This window comes from Pelophylax lessonae (assembly GCF_965119305.1).
Source record: "Pelophylax lessonae genome assembly, chromosome: 1".
Taxonomy (NCBI): domain Eukaryota; kingdom Metazoa; phylum Chordata; class Amphibia; order Anura; family Ranidae; genus Pelophylax; species Pelophylax lessonae.
In genome coordinates this window covers 355,147,363-355,166,413 of record NC_138768.1, presented here as the reverse complement: position 1 = coordinate 355,166,413, position 19,051 = coordinate 355,147,363, and positions in this window count along the sequence as shown.

Sequence of the window (19,051 nt, the reverse complement as noted above, 5' to 3'; positions counted from 1 at the left end):
AGTCTGCCTGAATACCTCCAATATTTAATCTATTCTCTAAAAAGACAACACCAGCTTAAGGAAACACAACTATTGCATTTTACAGCTGTATGACTATAATTAACTTTAGAAATAATTTAATTTAAGAGTAGAAGTTATCTACTAATATACTGTCTCAGTAAACCACAGTGCAGTTTTACAAGGTAAATGTTGTTCATGTAAAGAGGTTTACAATATAAAGTGAGCCTGTGGCCTGATTATGGGCATTCAAGTATTTGCAAATTCTTAACAAGCAGTTAAAGAGCTATGCACTGTGGAGCAATTCATCCTTTCAAACTTCTAATTTAATGTGTAAATACAGGGCAGGTGCTCTGGGAGAGCACCTTCAGCCAAGGATGAATTGCTTCATTGTGCCTTCAGCAACATATTGCTTGTATTAAAACTCTTTTATTGCTTGATAAAATATGATAAATCTTTTCAAACTAGTCACATTTTTGTATATTGTAAATATAAACGCAATGTGCAATACAGAAATATACCTACCATACTGTGTTTGTGCAGAACTGTGCTCTTATGTCTGCTTTGTGACTGCCTGCACACCTTTATACATCTATCTAACATATCACTAGGGTCATCGGTTTGAATCCCAACCATGACATCACCTGCCTGTTCTCCCTGTGCCTGTGTGGGTTTCCTCCAGGTGCTACTGTTTCCTCCCACACTTCAAAGACATGCTGGTAGGTTAATTGTTTACTGTTTAAATTGGCCCTAGTATGTGTATGTACAAATGTGAGTTAGGGAACCAAAATTGTATGCTCCTTGAGGGTAGAGATTGATGTGACTGTATATGTAAAGCACTGTATAAATTGACAGCGCTATATATGTACCTGTAATAAAAAAATAAATAAATATCATAATTCACCGCACAGACTACATACAGTCCATTATTGTATATATTTGCCCTCGCTTTATAGTAGCTTACATGATGACTATAGCAGCTGTTTATATGATGACTATAGCATGTATGATACACTACCGACTGTTAGGCTGATCCATTGTTTAGTCCTTCTTAGCTAAATAAAAAGGATTAAACCCAAGATGACCTTATTAAACATATAGAAACCTGAATATAATCCAAACAGATCACCCAAAATCATAGATTATCTATGGTTGATCACTTTGTATCAAATCCAAATTCATTGATGTCTAAACACAAGCCTATATCTACATTGGAAAATTAATATCTGCATGTTCAGTTAGTACCTAAATGATCTAGAACTGTTAAAACCATTAAAGCGGAGTTCCACCCTCTAATTTTTTTTTTTTTTTTAAATACCCACGGGACAGTCAGGGCTAGTGCATTCCACAATGGCTAGCCTCTGATCTGTCCCGGGTTGCACTTACCTGTTAGGACAAATACTTACCTTGAAACCTTCTTGTCCAGCGCTGCCATCTCAGATGTGGGCAGCTTGAAGCCAGCGAGATCCTCTTCTGCGTCCTCTTCCGCCTTCTTCGGTCCCTCGATGCCCTGCGCCGGCCCCGACGTCACTTCCGGCGCGCGCGCGTCATCCCTCTACAGCTTCTGGGCATGCCCAGAAGCTGTTTAGAAGGGGATGACGCGCGCGCCCCGGAACTGACGTCGGGGCCGGTGCAGGCGCAATGATTCCTGGGAGCGATGACGTTCAGCTCCCAGGAATCATTGCAGAGCCAGGAAGTGACGACGGGCCGCGGCCGAGGAAGGAGGAAGAAGGAAGTAAGGTAAGTATATTTTCTTCGCTACGAGGTAAGTAAAAAAAAAAAAAAATATGTGATTATCCATTTCTTTTTCAGGTGACCCGGAGCGAGAAGATGGAGGTAAGTATTAAAATAGGGTGGAACTCCACTTTAACCAAATCTTTTACATGAAGGTGCATTATGTGAATATATTATGAACTTTATCTGTACTACATATCATTATGGTCCAGTCATACAGACAAAGAGCATTAAGATGCATGTCTTTCAATCTGTACTAAATATCCTCAGGATAGGCTCCCCTGTCTCACCTATCTCCACAAACCCTTGTTCAATATCAGGCTGGCCAAAGACCATGCCCACCTTATATTTCAACTGGTCTTTCAATAGACAACAGTGCTCAACAAAGATTTCATATTTATTATATATATACATTAGTGATCAACCAATATCGTTTTTTTAGTGCCAATACCGATATCGATATTTTGGTCATCGGATATCGGTATTGGCCGATATTGGCCGATATTTTCAGACATTTAAAAAATTGGGGGTCTAATTTTTTTGAATTTGCCTCGAATACCCGGAAGTGATGTCATTTTGGGTTATTTACATGGAGACCCACTTCGGCGTCTCTCTTCGGGGGCCATGCAGGTAGGATGCCCGGGTCTCCCGGTGGGACGAGAGACCCGGGCAAGCTGTGGAAGGCGGCAGGAGGGGGGGACGCCCCCTTCCGCTCCTTGTAATGACAGCCGAGCGGCTTCTCAGCTGCATCGGTTGTCATTACAAGACAGCTGACCGTTGGTTATGGACGCCGGTACCGGGGTGATGCCTCTAGCTGCAGGCATCACTCCAGTACAAGCACTTTCCCGAAATATTGGCAATATCGGTCACCTTGGTGGCCAATTCTGATATATCGGGGTAAGTGCATATCGGCCCCCGATATATCGGCATTGCCGATAATCGGTCGATCCCTAGTATACATAGAGGACAAGGAAGAAATAGAGAAGAACATGCAAATGCTGGCTTTTGAGAGGGAAACAAAATATATCATGGACAGTATAGGTTATTATATAAAAAATTTCCCAAAGAGCAGTCAGTCAGCAGACATCAAAATAAATTTATAGTCAGGTCATATCTATGGGTACCTTTACTCTGATCTCCTGTCAGTTGAATTCCCACTCAAGTCACACAGACATCAAGAAAAAGAACAATAAAGGGAACAATAAAGACAACTCAAAAATTAAAAGAGAAAAAACAAAATAGCCCTAACAGAACTAAAATGTCTCTTCTTCGGATTTCTCTGCCCAGTTATTTCTAGAATACATTTCTTTCTGTATATCTGTTCCTTGCAAGTGAAGTGTTTAAGATCTGTGTCATTCCCAAAGTCTTACAGATGTAACAATTTGACCTCTTGGGACTGAAAATGTTTCCACTATACAGCTTTTTCTGTGTCTTTTTTATTCCATGGTATGCAAAACCTGGTGTTTGTGTCCTCTCTAAAATGGGGCTGTCAGCCTGTCTCAGCACAGAACAGTTTGATCCCTAGTGTAAGGGAATTTTACTCTATGTCTTGTCCTGTCTAGGAATGGGTGAACAGTTTGGCCCGAGCATTAGTTCGGCCCAAACATTTGCCTGTTTGGCCGTGCACCAGACAACCGCATTTGCAGGGTGTTCATCCCCCACAAACACTGTGCAATGTGAGTCATCAGCTGTCAATGGGTTTCCCGCTAACAGCTGAATAAAAAAAAGTTCAGGTAAAAAATTAAAGACACCCCCCCCCCCCCAGGCCATAACAGGCCCTTCGGGTCTGGTATAGATTTTGAGGGGAACCGCACGCCAACATTTTTTAAAAAAATGGCGTGGGGTCACCCCAAAATCTATATGAGTCCCTTATCCGAGCATGCAGCCTGGCAGGTCAGGAAAGAGGGGGGCGAGTAAGCACCCCCCTCCTGAACCATACAAGGCCACATGCCCTCAAAATGGGGATGTAGGTGAATTGGGGCAGGGGGGGCTCTGCGTCCCCCCCACCTCAAAGCATGTTGATGGGGACAAGGGCCTCTTCCTGACAACCCTGGGCTGGGGTTGTCGGGGTCTGCGGGTGGGGGGCTTTTCAGGATCTGTGAAACGTATCATACCCATACTTGTTCACCAAAAAAAAGTGTAAAAAAAAAAGAAACACAGGAAACAGTTTTTGACAAATCCTTTATTAAATAGAAAAACAAAGTGTCCCTCAATGAAAATCCATAGTCAATCACAACGCCCGCCACACCCAAAAAATAGAAAGAAAAGAAAACGCTTCTGGCTCCTGAGCTCTCTTTGCTTTGACAGCTCTTACATAGGCAAGGGGCGGGGCCACCCAGTACCCAGAACCCCCTACCCCTTTTATGACCAATTACTTGCATATAAGTCTTCAAAATGGGCACTTTTTTCCTATTTGGCTCCCATAAACTTCAATGGGGTTCGCTGTTCGGGTTAGAACATTTCCGCTATTCGGGAGTTCTATTGCCAACCAAACAGGGGGTGTTCAGCCCACCCCTTATCCTCCATTTTTCTAACGTGAGTTTCTTTACCTGTGTAGATAAGAAGCCATGCAAAGCCATTTCATTTTTTCGCTAGTGTGTCTGTCCTCCAGTGGATTCATAAGGCCATATTTAAAGTGACCCAGTGCATAAATTATGCACACTTAAGTATCAACAAGTCCTTATCCCTGTAGCTATAGGCATTGTAGAAAAAATCCTCTTTAGGTTCACAGTGGAAGCACTGTAAGGAAGGTCAAATTATCATCAGAAGAATGAAACAAATGGAGGTATATGCATATGTGCATTCTGATGCCCATACCTTTGTGCATAAGGTATGTCGGACATGCATTAGTGAAGAGGCACATGCGCAAAAATTAGCATTCACACTTGCCACTGGTATTGGCACCCAGTGGCCTATATAAACAGAAGCCCTGCAGCAGGAAGTTGCTGAATGATCTTTAGCTTGACCTTGTTTACCTGAGACCTGAGTAACTAATTCTGTCTCATTGTGTATGACCTGGCTTGCCTTCTGGACTCTGCTAGTGCCTTCTGCCTGGCATTCTATTTACCCAGCTGTTACTAACCTTGGCTTGTTTCCTGGGCTCTGTCTTTGCCTCCAGAAAAAGGAAAATATTATAAATATTTGCTTTTGGGTTTAATACCACTTTAAGTCATTTAGTCAATTCTTTTTGTAAGGTGCAAAATTTGCCCCTATAATTATTAGCTTTGTGGCTGCTGCTGCTTATTTTATGTTTTTTTTATTAATGTAATTTGTTTTTATAATTTTTCAGTTTTAAAAGAAAGAAATATAACAAGTGAACATATTGATTGTCACGTAGTGGGAATGTTCAAAAAGCGTAATAAAAGATAACTTGTAGACATTGCTAAATTAACAACATTTTAGAAATCACAGTACTGAGTTGAAGGCACATCACACAGAGGAAAAGACATAATAGAACCTGTCAAAAAATTATAAAAGAGGGGTAAAAACCATGAGGGGCACATCAGAGAGTAGAGAATTAATTTAACTGCATGGGATGAGATGGACATATTGGATTAAAGTTTGTTTCTCCAATATGGCTATCTCACCCCTTAGATATTGTGCAATCCTCCCCACCTCTGTTGATATACTGTGAGCGATGTTCTGCAGCAGGGCCTGTAAGTAGTAATTTAGTATGAAGGTTGGGAGATAGGGCTCTGAGGATTGCATTGGAATAGGAGCAGAAATAGTGGTGTTTTCCCCCAGGTTTATGTGCAAGCTGGTGAGTAGCGTTCTGAGGCCATGGATGGAGTAAATGGCAGTGGAGGAAGCACTCCATCATAGGGTCCTGGGAAGGCCTCTGATCCCAGGAAATTGAGGTAGGAGGTTTCTGCTTGCTGATTTTCCCCATGGAGATGGCCAAAGGTATTAGTACACTGTACTGGGTCCCCCCCATACTGAGTGTGGCCAATAGGAGCTTACTGAGCCCTTGCTACTGTTAATTTTTATGGCAGACAACAGTAAAGAGGCAATCTTTTCTGTCAAGAGTTTTAAACATGATCAAAGGAGACCAGAAACCTTTATTCCCAAACATTCCACAAGAAACAATTGAATATGTATCATGCTTTAGAAAAGCTTTTTAAACTAAGTACAGATTCAGCAGGTTGCCAACCCAACAAATTTAACACAGACAAGGTCATCTTGTGCCCAGGGCAAAAATGATAAACTGTGAACCCCCACCACCCCTTTTAGAAAGGATCAGTGTCTTTTCAAAACCAATTTCTTCACTAAAACCCCCCAGCATTACCGGTGCTAGTCTCTGCAATTAAAAACTCAGTATTGTTGCCACTCTATGCAATAATAACCACCAGCATTAATGTCAGTTCCTGTAAGAGATAACCCCCAGCATTAGTGCCAATTTTTGCAACAATAACCCCCAACATTGGTGCCAGTTTTTGCAACAGTAACCCCTAGCACTGGTGTCAGTAGCAACAATAAAAAACCCCAGCATCGGTGCCAGTTTCTGCAATATTACCCCCACCATTTGTACCAGTTTTCGAAACAATAACCCCCAGCATCAGTGCCAGTTTGCACACCAATAATCCCCAGTATTGGTTTCAGTAGGAGGATCTGACCTATATTTCCAAAGGGAAGATTGATCAGGGCTACAAGATCTGGGCCACCTGGATTCAGTTTAAAGACTCACCCCTCTACGCCAAACTCCTAGAGCCCTCCCCCAATGCCAGCTATTCAACGTCATTGACCTCCTAATGAGTCCTTGTACACATTGTATTATGTAACATGTCTTAAGTCCTAACAGGTATTAGCCGAACCCCGACTCCAGTTTCCCTCCCTTTACCTAGTAAAGAAAAAGCTCATTCAGCGCTACAATCAATGACAATTGGTATAAAAGCAGCTGAACACCGGTAAAGGTCAAATCTATCAAATCCCAATAAGCATATAATACAAAGAGGGTGCAGCGCTAAAAAGATATAAGATTCACATAAAATTCCTAAAAGTAATATATACTAAAAGTAATCCAAGGCAATAAATATATAAACATGGATGCAAAAAAGAGAGTCCTTGAAACTTCACAAAGCCAAGCATAAAGATTTAAGAAGACCCGTGCTGTAAAAGATGAAAAATGCACCACTTCATTCGTGACTCCATCACCAGAGTAAGTGCTAGCCTCTCACCTCCATTACTTGACCTAAAAGGTCATTGCGCTTTGTGTCAAATTATCGGATGGACTCCGTTAATCCGATCTCCCAAGCTATGCCTCCAGTTCAAGATAGCTCAACAGTTGTGCATTCCACCAAAAAAGAGAATAGGGACATCTAGTGCTCTCCGTTTAAACAACATTTATTGCAGGATAAAATCAGTTTACTTACAAATAAGGCACTTTCCAAGTGCATAGAGATCAGCAGATAAACATGAACAGTACACGCAGTGTGCTCGATGTCTGATCCCTTCGGAGCGTCGCGGGTGACGTCCCAGCTCCTCCCCCATACGTGTTGCGTCAATGGGTGTGACTTCTTCAGCGGGGTACAGAGAGGGCGGCACCCGCACGCTATTTATCAGTACTGCTTAGCAACCGGACGCTGCTCCCGTGGCGGAAGTGGCAACAGTCAAGTCTCCATTTTAAAGTTGGGAAACCGCCCTACTTCCGGGAGGCACCGGAACTAACCAAGACAATGTATTGTAAACGGGACACTGGGGATTATAGACACGGATCAGAACACCCCAGACCCGACCAATATAATATTGGGCATACATAAAGAATACTGCACTTATTCCATAATGGATGCATAAAACCTACATTAGCAGGGAAAATACAAGCAGCCATATAAAGTGCATATAATATGTCTATTTTAAAACCAAAACCTTTTAAAAGGTAATGATTTATCACATAAAAGGAGATAATGAATAAAATTCTAAAATCACCTCCTATCAATATAAAAGCAATATAAAGATGTATATCCGTGAGGCTCTGTAAGGATCTTCAATACTAAAATAGCACCAATGTTTAAATAAATATACAATACAGAATAATAAAAAACACATAAAAACATAAAATCAGCATATCCTATCTATTAGAAATAAAACAATTTAAATCAAATTCCACGTTTAAACCCCCTGGAACTAAAACTTTGGTCTGGTATATCCAGAAAGATTCTCTCCGGCTTAATTGCCTCACAAAGTTTCCTCCCCTCCAATGACGAATTGTTTTCTCAATACCCCAAAATTTTAATCCGGTGGGGTCACAATGGTGATACCTTTTAAAGTGTTTGGGGACATTATGCTTATCCTTCCCCTGTCTAATTTTGTTCATGTGCTCCCCAGTCACGCAGACATGCAGTGCCCTCCTGGTCCTGCCCACATATTGGTATCCGCATTTGCATTCGAGCATATACACTACACCCTTTGTTTCACATGTAATAAAGTCTTTAAGAACATGTACTTCTTGTGTAGCTGTGGCTAAGAACTCTTTTCTTCTTTTAATATTGCCTTTGGAGGTCTTGCAAGCAGCACACCTTCCGCAGGCATAAAATCCTTTCAGGAACGGGAAGAGCCTATTATCAGATTTGTTAGGAGGATCAATAACCCCTGGGGCTAACTGATCTCTAAGAGTTGGTGCTCTACGATAAACAAACTTTCGGTTTTGCTGGGAGAGCTGGGCCTAATATCCTATCGTGTTGCAGAATGGGCCAATATTTGGCTACAATATTTTCAAATTTCCTGTACTGGACATTATAGTCCAGCACAAAACAAAATTCATTGCTGGGGGCTACCTTTGTGGATGGCATGAGAGTAGTTTCTCGTTTGATGGTACTGACTTTAGATAGTTCCTTATCTATGTACCCAGGATTTTAACCTTTTTCTAGGAATCTGGAGGCCAATACTTTAGACTGGGACTGAAAGTCCTCTTCCAAGGAGCAGTTTCGTTTCATCCTCAGAAACTGTCCCCTTGGAATGTTACAAAGCCACAGGCTATGATGGCGACTTCCAGTAGGTATATATGAGTTTCGATCCGTGGGTTTGAAATAAGTTCGGGTTTTCAAACACCCTTCATTCTTAAAAATCTCCAAATCTAAAAATACAATACTCTCCGTGTTCACATTCCATGTCAGTTCAATATTCCTATTGTTAGAATTAAGATGGTTCATAAAATGCTGCAAGCTAGCCATATCCCCTCTCTAGACGAGGAGGAGGTCGTCGATGAACCGACGATAGCAGCTCAATTGGGGAGGAAGGTTTAAGAAGATCACCTCTTCCTCCCAGTGTGACATAAACAAATTTGCCACACTGGGGGCAAACCGTCCTCCCATCGCAACTCCCTTCACTTGTAAAAAATATTCTCGGTTATACCAAAAATAGTTTTTCAGCAAACAAAAATCAAGACATTCCACGAGGAATTTCCGGTGTTTAGATGGTAAGTCTGATTTGCTCAAAGCCCACTTAACAGAGTTCAGAGCATCTTCATGGTTTATGATGGTGTAAAGCGACCCTACGTCAGCGGTCACCAGTATGCTATCTGAAATCTCTGTTAAGTCGCCAAGTAGTTGTATGACATGTTTCGTATCCTTGAGATATGCAGAGGTGCCACACACCAGGGGCTGTAGATAATGGTCAATATATTGACCTAGCCTAGCCGTTACGGAGTCTATACCATTTACAATCGGACGGCCTGGTGGACATGTCTGATGCTTGTGAACTTTTGGGAGAAAATAAATAATAGGGGTCCTGCAAAATAAAGGGTTAAGGTACTGGGCTTCCTTAGAGCTCAAAATCCCTAGTTTCTCTCCCTTGCTTATCAGAACTCCCAGTTCTTTTTTGAACCTTATCATAGGATTACCTGAGAGAGGGGAATAGGTGTCCCTGTCGCTTAATAGCCTTTGCATCTCTTGGCGGTAATAAGTCCCACTCATTACCACCAAGCCCCCTCCCTTATCCGCAGGACGGAATACGAGGTCTTTCCTGCCCTCAAGTGATCTGATACCCTTTCTAATTTGCTGTGGATCACTCACTTTCCTAATCCTGAGTGAATCAAGATCCCTGCTTACCATATTTTTGAACACTTCAATATTTTTCGTATCCACATTAGGGGGATTAAACACCGACTTGTTTCGTAACTTAGAGTGGTGTGAGACATTTACCTCTCCTTTTCCCTGTTGCGGATTCGATAAAAAATGTTTTTTAACACTTAAAGTCCTAGTGAATTTTTGGAGATTGATATATGTGTCGAACTTATTCATATTTTTCGTCGGCGCAAATTTTAGTCCTTTGTCTAAAACTCTAATCTCGTCATCTGTGAGAGAGACGCCGCTGAGATTGAATATTCCAGTTCCTATCGGGATTTTGGCTTTTTGTACCCTTTTACCTCCTCTGCATCCTCTTTTTTTCTTTTCTTTTGATTTTCCCTTCCCGTTTCTGGCCGGATACAGGGGGTGCTGAGGAGGATAGTAGGGTCTGGTTCCCATTAGGGTTGGGGTTGATGGGCCCGGTTGAGGGTCCCTCCAGGGGGTCCTCCGGGCCCCTAAAAAATGGGGATCCTCACCCTGATTTTGTAGTGGTTGAAACCTATTTTCTGTCGGGATAGGACGGTTTCCTGATGGAAAACTGCCTCTCTGTCCTCTATGTCCTCTAGGACCTGTTTGATAACCCCTATTTTGATAGGGTACAGTTTGCCACTGATAATTAGGCTGGTAATAATCATTACCATTCCAATTATCTCTGGATAAGGATTGGTGATTAAACCTCTGGCCTCTCCCTCTTCCTCTGCCTCTCCCTCTTTTATTTCCACGGCCTCTTCCCCTTGGTGGAGGGCCACCTAAAGAGGGGAGCCTTGGTTGTGGTGTTCCATAGTTCAGTGGGGGTTCTTCCTCACTTACTGAGGAACTAGGGATTACTTCAGGGATGGCTGAGGGTAAAAGGGAGACTTGCCACCTATACACCGTCTTGCTGCCAAAATCTCCTATATCTCTTAAGAATTTTTTTTTCTTCTTCTTTTCCTGAGCTTCCTTATCCCATTTGATAAGTTTATTTTTGAGCTCTTCTGATAATTTTATAAACTCTGGCTTTAAATTTATCAGAAGAGCTCAATGAAGGGTGTTTGAAAACCCGAACTTATTTCAAACCCACGGATCGAAACTCATATATACCTACTGGAAGTTGCCATCATAGCCTGTGGCTTTGTAACATTCCAAGGGGACAGTTTCTGAGGATGAAACGAAACTGCTCCTTGGAAGAGGACTTTCAGTCCCAGTCTAAAGTATTGGTCTCCAGATTCCTAGAAAAAGGTTACGATCCTGGGTACATAGATAAGGAACTATCTAAAGTCAGTACCATCAAACGAGAAACTACTCTCATGCCATCCACAAAGGTAGCCCCCAGCAATGAATTTTGTTTTGTGCTGGACTATAATGAAAATATTGTAGCCAAATATTGGCCCATTCTGCAACATGATAGGATACTAGGCCCAGCTCTCCCAGCAAAACCGAAGTTCGTTTATCGTAGAGCACCAACTCTTAGAGATCAGTTAGCCCCAGGGGTTATTGATCCTCCTAACAAATCTGATAATAGGCTCTTCCCGTCCCTGAAAGGATTTTATGCCTGCGGAAGGTGTGCTGCTTGCAAAACCTCCAAAGGCAATATTAAAAGAAGAAAGGAGTTCTTGGCCACAGCTACACAAGAAGTACATGTTCTTAAAGACTTTATTACATGTGAAACAAAGGGTGTAGTGTATATGCTCGAATGCAAATGCGGATACCAATATGTGGGCAGGACCAGGAGGGCACTGCATGTGCGGACTGGGGAGCACATGAACAAAATTAGACAGAGGAAGGATAAGCATAATGTCCCCAAACACTTTAAAAGGTATCACCATTGTGACCCCACCGGATTAAAATTTTGGGGTATTGAGAAAACAATTCGTCATTGGAGGGGAGGAAACTTTGTGAGGCAATTAAGCCGGAGAGAATCTTTCTGGATATACCAGACCAAAGTTTTAGTTCCAGGGGGTTTAAACGTGGAATTTGATTTAAATTGTTTTATTTCTAATAGATAGGACATGCTGATTTTATGTTTTTATGTGTTTTTTATTATTCTGTATTGTATATTTATTTAAACATTGGTGCTATTTTAGTGTTGAAGATCCTTACGGAGCCTCATGGATATACGTCTTTATATTGCTTTTATATTGATAGGAGGTGATTTTAGAATTTTATTCATTATCTCCTTTTATGTGATAAATCATTACCTTTTAAAAGCTTTTGGTTTTAAAATAGACATATTATATGCACTTTATATGGCTGCTTGTTTTTTCCCTGCTAATGTAGGTTTTATGCATCCATTATGGAATAAGTGCAGTATTCTTTATGTATGCCCAATATTATATTGGTCGGGTCTGGGGTATTCTGATCCGTGTCTATAATCCCCAGTGTCCCGTTTACAATACATTGTCTTGGTTAGTTCCGGTGCCTCCCGGAAGTAGGGCGGTTTCCCAACTTTAAAATGGAGACTTGACTGTTGCCACTTCCGCCCCGGGAGCAGCGTCCGGTTGCTAAGCAGTACTGATAAATAGCGTGCGGGTGCCGCCCTCTCCGTACCCCGCTGAAGAAGTCACACCCATTGACGCAACGCGTACGGGGAGGAGCTGTGACGTCACCCGCGACGCTCCGAAGGGATCGGACATCGAGTACACTGCGTGTACTGTTCATGTTTATCTGCTGATCTCTATGCCCTTGGAAAGTGCCTTATTTGTAAGTAAACTGATTTTATCCTGCAATAAATGTTGTTTAAACGGAGAGCACTAGATGTCCCTATTCTCTTTTTTGGTGGAATGCACAACTGTTGAGCTATCTTGAACTGGAGGCATAGCTTGGGAGATCGGATTAACAGGAGTCCATCCGATAATTTGACACAAAGCGCAATGACCTTTTAGGTCAAGTAATGGAGGTGAGAGGCTAGCACTTACTCTAGTGATGGAGTCACGAATGAAGTGGTGCATTTTTCATCCTTTACAGCACGGGTCTTCTTAAATCTTTATGCTTGGCTTTGTGAAGTTTCAAGGTCCCTCCCTTTACCCCCTACCCTTTCCTCCTTTCACCCCCTCTTTACTCGGTCCTTTTCCCCTCTTCTCTCTTTCCCACTTGCCATTACTACCCCCTCTACCCCTCCTTTCTCTTGTGTATCTCCCTCTTCGTACTTCATTCTTTCTTTTCCTTTCCTTCCTTCCTCTGCTTTTGATTCAAAATACTTCACTCTCTCGCTATGTGTCCATTGCATTTGTTTACCTAGTACCTACAAAGTTGACTTACTGGAACCACTTTCTTCTCCATGCTTGTTTGTTTTTTCCTTGTCTAATTGAACCCCATGCTTGTTGTCTTTTTTACATACCACTTTTATTTGAGCACTGTATGTATTATATCTTTGTTGGTTCTTTCTAATAAAAATTAATTGAACAAAATTGGTATCAGTAGCAGCAATAATAACCCCCAGCATCGTTGCCAGTTTCTGAAATAAAAACCCCCAGCATGGATGGCACCTTCTGTTATACTACCTCTAGCATTGGTGTTAATAGCAGCAAAAAAAAAACAAAAACCCTGATTTGGTGCCAATTTCACAATAATAACCCCCAGAATTGGTGACAATTTCCACCATAATAATCTCCAGCATTGGTAGCAGTTTCTGCAATAATCAACCCCAGCATTGGTGTCAATAGCAGCAATACTAACCCCCAACATTGGTACCAATTTCTACAATAACAATCCCTAGCATTAACACTCAGAATTGGTGTCAGTAGCAGCAGTAATAACCTCCAGCATTGGATTCAGTTTCAGTAATAATAACCCTTCAGCATTGGTGTCAATTTATGCATGACAGGTTGGAGGCTGACACTGCAACAATAATCCCCAGCATTGGTACCAGTTTCAACAATTGTAACCCCCAGCATTGGTGTCAATAGCAGCAATAATAACTCCTTAAGAATAGCTGTTCAGTGGTGTTGTGCTATTTAAACCCCCCTTTATGTGTAGCCTCTTGAAGTGGATCCCAGCCTAAACCCTACTAGCCTTAAAATGCCCCCTCTCTCTCCTAACACTGATGCTGACTAATCTGTGTAAAACAAAATATATCTATATATTTACTTACCTATTTTCAGGCCGCTCTGGTCCAATCACATGATCCTCCCTGTATCAGCTAGCAGTGGCTACAGAGGAGAGGAGAGAGTGCTCAACAATAGTTAGTAAAGCCTGAGCAGTGACATCACCCATAGACTTCCAACAAAAATAGCACTAATCTGCATATTCACCCCTCCCAGCATAAATCTTCTCCCAGGAAAATTTCCCCACCCACATCCTCTTCCACCCCTCCAAATCCCCCTTCTAGTCCAAATCAGTTCCCTCTCTAAATCCCCTAGCACAACCTCCCCCCCCCAAAAAAAATCTCCCGCCCCAGCATAAATACCTCCTTCTAGTACAAATCCCTTTCTTCTATAAGTCCCCCCTCCAACCTTCTAGTACAAATACCCCTGCCCCATTCCCCCCTTTCAGTAAAGATCCTCTTCTCCCCCAAATCATCCCAACAGTACAACCACTCCCCCTCAATCTCTTCTTCTAACACAAATCCTCCTATCTGCCCTCTCACCTAATTTCCAACACCTGGCACAAATACCCCCTCCCAACCAAAAGCCTTCCTCCCTCCCAGCATAAATCATCCTCCTCCCAAATCCCTTCTTCTAGCAAAATTCCTCTTACCCCCCCCCCCTGCCAAAAAAAAAAATCCTCCCAATAAAAAATCCTCCCCTCAAACCCTCCTTATAGCATAAATCCTCATATTTTGCTTCCCAAATCTCTCCTACCAACACAGTCCCCCAAATACAAATATTTTTACCTCCAGACCCCCCCCCCCACCTCTACAAATCCTGTTAATCCATCCCAGCTTGAATTACCCAACTCCTCCCACAATTCCTATTATTCCCTCTTCCCCAAGTACAAATCTTCCCCCACCTCTATTAGATATCTTCCTTCTTCCTTTAAATACCCCCTCCAGCACAAAGCCTCTTATCCTCCACCAAAACCCCACTACCAGCATATACCTCAGTGTTAGTAGACATGGATGACGTTATAATAACTGATCTTTCTCTTCAATAGCATGTAGGACTATGTAAATTAACAACATAAAATTATAAAAGTCCACAATTGTACTATAAATATTCACTATTTATTAAAAAAAAAAATATACAAATGCATACATTTTTAGGTACGCTGTCAAATTATTTATTCATTATTACTATTTATGTGTTAAACTATGCTTTCAAGTGTAAAAAGTCTTACACATGACCCTTTCATTATCAATTAGAACAACAGAATGTAATTAGTTATTTAATTTATGAAACCAGGATTAGGTTGCTGATCTGAACATAGCAGGATATCCACTTGTATTAATTATAAAGTAATTAGCAATGTATCATCTACAGTAAAAAAATGTCAATTGCAGATTACCTAATTAGCTTATAATCAACTGTGTATCTTCAGTACACATTTCAGTGTGCTAAATTACATGATAATTAGCCACTAACATTCTCATTCAAACATTCCATCTTAGCTAATGAAAACTATATATCTTCTAATATTTGCAAAAATAAATATTCGCAAAGATTTTGTCCTTGACACCCTGGTACAAAGTTTGATATTCCTAATGGCTATAGCCATGACAAAATCTCCAGGGACTAACTTAACCTAGCCTACAAATGTTGGTGTTCCTACATTGGTAATAATACATTAATACAAAAAAAACTTGGTTTAAACTTTCTGACACAGTGCAAACATGGAAATAGAGAAAGGGTGGCTTACAAAAAAGAATGGTAAAAGACTCTTCATTGCAAACATGAGTACACGAGTTAGACTGATGACTTGTGCCTTACTGGATGAGTATTTACCAATACATGGACTGAAAGGTGTTAACTTCTGCTGTGCTTTCTCTTGATATTATTTATGGTGCTCTGGGAATCCTTTGTGATGTAACTTTTTGATGTTTATTTTAACCACTTCCATACCGGGCCAGTTCTGGCACTCCGCTCCCAAATGTAAAAATCATAATTTTTTTTGCTAGAAAATTTCTCAGAACCCCAAACATCATATATGTTTTTTTAGTAGAGACCCTAGGACATAAAATGGTGGTCATTTCAACTTTTTTTTGTCACACGGTATTTACTAATTTTATTAATTATAAAGTAATTAGCAATGTATCATTTACAGTACAAAAAAAATGTCAGTTGCAGATTACCTAATTAGCTTATAATCAACTGTGTATCTTCAGTAATAAATAAGAAACACAATTTTTCAAACGCGTTTAAAAAAAAAAATTGAAAAAAACAAAACACTAAAGTTAGCTCAATTTTTTTGGAAAATGTGAAAGATGATGTTACCCAGAATAAATAGATACCTAACATGTCACACTTTAAAATTGCACACATTTGTGGAATGGTGCCAAACTTCGGTACTTAGAAATCTCCATGGGCGACACTTCAAACATTTCTACAGGTTACCTTTTTAAATTTACAGATAAGGTCTTGGGCTAGAATTGTTTCTCTAGCTTTCTCTAACGTTTGCAGTGATACCTCACATTACATGCGTACATACTTTTACATATGTGAGCTCAGCGTACGTATGCATTCGCTTTTGCATGCAAACACGCAGGGATGGGGGCACTTTAAATATTTTTTTTTCATTCTTTATTTTATTTTTATTTTTACACTTTCCATCTAAATTTTTATATTTTTTATCACTTTTATTCCTATTACAAGGAATGTAAACACCCCTTGTAAAAGGAATAGGGCATGACAGGTCCTTTTTATGGAGAGATATGGGGTCAATAATACTCCACATCTCTCCTCCAGACTGGAAAGCCCGAGATAAAAAAAAAACTATCTCAGCTTTCTAGCCAAGAACACAGCAGTATTTACAACTGCCAGGCCAGACGTGACGTCATAACGTCGCACCCGGGCCTCCGATAGTCATAGAGACTGCCAGGGACCATCTGGTCCTTGGTATTCTCTATGGTGAACTTCCGGTGCCGGCCGATTCCTTTTCCAGTTTGCCGATCACACGACCGAGTCAGTAGAAGCACCGGAGGGCGATGGAAGGGGTGTCCCCTCCCACCACCTGTAAGAACAATCAGTTGAACAGCCACTATGATTGTTCTCACGGTGTAGGGAATTGCCGGGGATAAAAAAAATATCGGAATGATGCCTGCAGCTGCAGGCATCGTTCAGATATCAAATAGTGCTCCGCCACTTTATGTATGTTCACCCTAATGTTGGATTACAATTCTAGAAAGTGTGTGTAGGTCACAGGTGTCAAACTGGTGGCCCATCAGCTGTTGCAAAACTACAAGTCCCATGAGGCATTGAAACAAAAAAATCTGCTCCAGGTGAATGAGTCTCTAGCTAATCTCCACACACTAGTCAGGTGCTAGCACAGCTCACATGTTGTATATCATAAGGAAATAATTCTGGACAGCTGCACTTCCAAAAAATTTTTTATTGAAGCTTCATAAGACAAGTGGTTGACATATGGAGCAGGGGACAAAGAGGTAGACGCGTTTCATGCAAATGTTAGCGCTTAGTCATTACCTATTGGAACTAGTCACTATAATAACCTATATACAGCTCTATAGTGTCATCATCAGGTTACAGGTGAACTAACCAATTAAAATGGTACTCAGCTGGTACCACAAAGAAAACCCAGCTGCAGTACATGGTAAATACTGTACAGTACACTCAAATCCTATGTGAAGGATTCGAGTCAGATCCACTGCCAGAAAGAATCTGATACACCAATTGAACTTGGAGCAAACTCGACACATCATTCAAAATCATTGTATAATAGCAACAACATATACAAAATAATAGAAAAAAACGTGTATATATGTACACACAAAATCAAGTTGATGTCAAGAACAAATGATTTTAAATGATTTTAAAAGAAATGTTAGAATATCATGAAGACCAATACTGACATATTCTCAAAATATGTATGTATATAGACTCAGATAAACATCACTGGCTGTATAAAGCTGCAGAAGATCCATTGAAACACAAGAAGAAGAGGTTGCAGAAGATGTCCTAAAGGCAGGTTGCAAAAAATCTGTGAAACACACACATGTACAAATTGGGTTCCTCTATTTTTATCAAATTGTGAAGAGCAATTCAATTGTACCATTAAAGCAAAGTAATAAGGACATGTACAAACAAAATCCACATAGAAACACTAGAACAATGTAGGCATTGTGTAACATACAATATGTAGTAGATCCAAAGTGGAAATTCCAGCTACTCATTGATGGCATTGCATCATACTTGCATCATACTTACACATCAGGTACATTGGATGCTATTCAGAGCTGGAAACTTCAAACGCCTTTCAAACATTTGACTTTTACCTTCATCAAGGGATTATATACCACTCTGTAATCATAAATGACCATAATTGAGTCTAAGACTATCCAATATATAAGCATAGCATGATGTTATACACTCATGTTAACAGACACTTACATCAAAAAGATCACTGAGTCACAGCATTAACCCACAGATAGCTCCTGGACAGAATGTACCAGTCCTCCTCATATTGTACAAGGACCATATTGGGTGCTTTCCAACCATCAGATTATCCTCAAAAGTTAGGGACCTAGGGCCCTTGGGGGATACTGGAAATAAACACAAGAGCACAGGTATCTGTAGATATGTCCTGTGGTAACAATAGGCAAAGACTTTATGAAAGAGGGGGACACATATAAGGGTTTTATATCACACTGTTACTCTCTACTGCTGAACACTTTCCAAAAAGATTATCCCCAGAATATGATTTCCAATTGAGAGAGAGATGTAGGGGTGTTTGTGGAAGAACAATAGGAGGAGGCACTTCAGGCGGTCCAGCAGTGCTCCCTGAACGTTGCTCAGTGCCTCTTCCAACTTTATCTATTACATAGAATTCATCTCACCCAGCTAGATTACATTGCATGGGCAGAAGGGACAGCCCTACTTGTACAAGATGTTACAGAGACCATGGTGATCTAATGCACCTAATGTGGAGGTGCCCAAAGCTACATGTCTATTGAAAGGGAGACATCCACACCCTAAATAGGGCATATGGGGTCCAGTTGTCTGAAGATTCAAAACAATGTCTATTGGGCATCTCGGCAGATATCACTAAACAAGCCATAGCCAGGGCACTGTTTCAGGCCCGGAAATGAATACTGAAACACTGGATATCCACCGACCTTCTCACAGTTAGGGAATGGGTGGCTCAAATAGGAGATACCTTAAGACTTGAGAGGT